Genomic DNA, 4447 nt, shown 5'->3' on the forward strand with positions numbered 1-4447 from the left:
AAGGCTCTTCCCCTACAGCTGCTCCTCTTAAATTGCAACCCTCAATTCTGTCTGAGACTCTTTACCCTACAGCACCATATAGCTTCTATTAAATCAAAATGGCTCTCCAAAACAAGAGGTACTTTGCTGATGGGGGAAGATCTGATCGCCTTGCCTTAGAATAAATTGAGAACAAATATGCATAGTATGTATGCAAATATCAAAGAGGTATATCAAAAAGAAGAGATAAAAATTAAAAATAGACTACATGTTGGTGAGAAGCACAAAACTTTTTACAGCTGTATTATGCATTCAAAAGCAGCTAGTCAGTAAGAACACTCAATGCACGGTTTGAAGTTGGTTCATTGGATCTCTGCTTATTTTCTAGAATAATGCTGCATTAACAAACATGATCCGAAGTATCAGCTTGAAGGCATTTTTATGAGAAGAGACTTAGGAATCTCTAGGAAATGCAGGTTCATCTGTAGTGATCAAAATTCATTAGGGATGCTTCCAAGCTTGTAAATTTATTGTTCTAGGATGGAGAGTCTACAAACTCTGGGCAATCGCTCTTTACATCTCTATCTAGATGACAAGCTCTGATTCCAAATAGTGAATATTCCCTAATAAGCCACCTGCATCATGTTCTGTATTTTATTGTCAGAAAAAAACATTCTTCAGAGGTGAGAGGCAGGCCGTGCTCCCATAGATGATTTATGCCTTTCTTCCCCTCTTCCCTGCAGATTTCTTGTTGCACAGGTAAAATTAATAAACACACATTTAATCTGTCAGTCATGCAGTTATACTGGTTGAAAGCAGCATGCCTGACATCATAAGGGTGGGAAGAAAATGCAGTGATTAGCTGTATAGAAATGGGCTGGCACAGGCTGTGCTAGGGCTCTTGATTCTGTGTACGACTTGGCTAATTTCAAGAGAAGACTGCTGCCTCCTACATCAACCACAGACAACTAGGAAAAAGTGTGATCATAGCTGAAAAGTTTAGGAGGAAGATAGACTTATAAAATAATTTGGACTTTGTGAAAAGGTAAGGTTTAAAATACATGTTAGGAGAACATTGAGATGTGTTTGGGCAGGAAGAAGAGGCCTTAAGTATGGACAGACATCTCTGGGAGGCCATGGCTAGGATTAGAGGTATACAAGAAAAGCAAAAATAGATTTTATTTTACTGATTCGTGTTCAAATTTGAAATGCTTGAAAAGACATTTCCTAGAGCTCCAAGAATCTGTTAATGTCTCTGAGAATGTGATCACACTACTGGCATAGGGGACCTAAGGAATAGGGTGGTTGAAAAGGACAGTCTGACTTTGTTAGATACTGGAACTAATGATCAAGAAGCTTATGCAAGAAAAAAATAATAAAAAAATCATTTTCAGGCAGCTCAGCTCTTTGATCTAGCTGATGCATGGCCACAGGAATGCTAGGAAAGAAAGAGACAGGAATATATCTAGAAATGAGGAAAGGGGCTGTCTTAAGCAACTATGAACCTTTTCTTTGTAATACTAGTGTCTTGCGTACATTTCAGAATTTCACCACTTTAATTGTATTACTAGTGCAAGTGATATAAATTATTCATGAATTCCATGGATGTCAAGTACTATTTGCTTTGACTGTACTAGTGTGTCCTGTCCTGTCTCAGCTGAGATAAATGATATCAATATAGAAGTCATAGCTGAGATAAATGATATCAATATAGAAGTCATAGCACAGACATATTATCACTACCATTTAATATTTTTAAATACCGTTTACTACAAAAACTAGTCTTTTAAATCTTATACACTTTTGACTATGCTTCCCGTTTCCCTTGTCCTTCTTCTGTCCGAATGCAGCTACCCATAAAAGCACACATAAGCTTCCTGCACACAAGTAGTCTTGTAGCCTCAAAACAGCAAGTCTTCCCTGTTTCCCATACAACAATCCCTGATAATAATATGAGATAAGGATGAAGATAAACAGAAGGAAGAAGAGAGTAGTTCTTTTGATAGCCAAAAAAATAAATCAATCACAAACAAGGGCAAAGCAATTCCACAGTGGAAATAACCTTTCTTGTTATCACTGGCTGTTGTTACAGGGATGATAGTGAGAGCATGACAGTTACTGGACTCCCTCCCTCTTCTATCAGTCCTGTACTTTGATTTTTGAGAAAGTGTTGATGAAAAGGAAGAACTGCATGTAGCAAGTGCACCCAGGTTGAGGTGCTGAGTCACTCTTTGTCATGAAAGATGCAGAAATTTCTCTGTGGAACTCATTAAAACAAGGCTGCTGTATGCTTACCAGTAAGAAGCAATTTTGACTGTCACAAGGGGGAAGAAAGTGGAAAAAGGACTCCAGGGCCATGAGGGAGCAACAGTCTCCAGATACTGAAGAGACAGGAATAGGTAGTATTTCAAGGTAGCCTAGTATTTCAAGTCTAGGACAAAATAAGTCAGCAGAATAAGTGGAAGAATGTATACTGCAAATGGTGTTGGGTACCAGGGCTGACATTTAATGTCCACATCATCTGAAAATGTTAAATTTGGAACAGGAATCCAGGGAGTGACTGTGGATCAACATTATAAGCTATTGACCAGAGCCCGAGGATCATCGAGTCCAACTCCTGGGTCCCCAAAGGACCACCCCCCCAAAACAAAAAAGAAATAGATTACGTGTCTGAAACGTGTCTGCTTCTTGAACAACCACTAATACCCCAGCCTCTAACCCCACCCCCTGATTTTCCCTGCTGTCCCTGAAGTTATCTTCCCCCTACATTGAGCGACCTTCAGGAGGTGCTTGGTGTTCATGTGGCCTCTGAAAAGCTAGACCACTTGCTCTGCGGCTTGTCTTTGTGTGGGGAGGAGTCTGTGTTCTCTGTTAGGTGCACTGGCTGTGCTGTGCTGTGCTGTGCTGGAGATTTATTTATTTATTTATTTAGCAAGAGAGGGACAGGAATGTCTCAGTCCAGAAGCTTTTGGGCACTACAAGGACTGTGGGTTTACACAGGTCTGCAGACTCCTTAGACCCATCATGCTGAGGGACAAGCTGTGCTACCTACTGAAAACTCATTGCTCTGGAAAGAAGATACATCTGACCCTTGCCATGGCAGATTACCACATCATCTTCATCAGTGAGGGCCCTGTTCAAGGAGGGAAGGGGACCCAGGAGACAGAGTGCTTTCCAGCACCCTTGGGACTGTAGCTCTGTCTATACGACTTGCTGGTATACAGCTCTGTTGGTACCACTGGCAGCACCACTGCTGGGCACCAGGTTCCTCAGCCTCCTGGTGAAACAGATCAAAATCTCTTCATTAAACTCCAAGGGATAGAGGTAAGATCTTTGGAGGGGCTGGTTACCCTCCTTGATTTAGGCATTGTGTTCCTTCAGGAGACCTTCACCAATCTGACTGCCAAGCTAGTTGCTGCAGGGGTAGAGAATGGTCTACTTTAGCTGCCTCATAGATGTCTCTGATGAAGTAGTGATCCTATAAAGGTTTTTAATGGAAACACTACATTTACACATAGCAATAATGAGAGTGTATATAGGTAAAGGCACCGGAAGAAATGGCAGAGCAATGGTTTTAGAAGAAGGCTGCACGTGCGTGGAATCAAAACCGAGAACAGCCATGAAAACCAAGAGACACTACAGATAAGAGGAAGAACTTTGCAGGCATTGTATGGGTTCCTGACTGCACCAGTCCCATGCCACAGATAAGGTCAAAAGAAATATGTGGAATGAAAACCATGTGATACACCTCAACTGGTCCCTGCGTTTATATTGTTCAGAGACAATATGAAGGGTGCAGAGATCAGAAAGTGTTGTCGCTACTCACAAAGAACCCAGAAGACATGATGAACATATGTTGTCCTTTGTGGCAGGACCACTTGGACACTTAGGTTTCATATTGAATTTTGCCTCACTGATCATTACAGTCCTATCTCCTCTCTTGACCTATAGTCTTGAGTTTTGGGGAACATGATCATTCTACTAAATCAGCTACTGCACATTCAGAACTGGTTGGAAGTGCACTAAAGCCTTTAGCACCCGTGTTCTGATACCAGGTCTGCAATGTTATTTTTATGAAGAGGCCTTCCACAGCAGTATCAATACTAAGGAATGTCTGGCCCTGGCTGTGAATTTTACTTCTGTCCTATACCACAGAGTTGCATTGGAAATGCAAGGCTGATATCATGATGAAGGCAGGAGGTCAGCCCTCCCTAATAGATACCTGGTACCATCTCCAACCATTCAACAGTATTTCTTTCACCTTACATTCAGATGAAAGAGATCAGGCTGAGCAATTCCTGACAAGATAGCTTCTGTATGTTACACTGGAACTTCTCATGGACAGCCTCTGACACTGGACTGTTGTCCTTCCCATACAACCATCTACTCTCTGTGAGGGCTGCTGTCACTTCTTGTTGGCCTACTGTCCATTCTAACATGGACACTGTAGTTCCTGTGGGAAGACTAA

Source organism: Cygnus atratus, chromosome 1, assembly GCF_013377495.2.
Source record: "Cygnus atratus isolate AKBS03 ecotype Queensland, Australia chromosome 1, CAtr_DNAZoo_HiC_assembly, whole genome shotgun sequence".
Classification (NCBI taxonomy): Eukaryota; Metazoa; Chordata; class Aves; order Anseriformes; family Anatidae; genus Cygnus; species Cygnus atratus.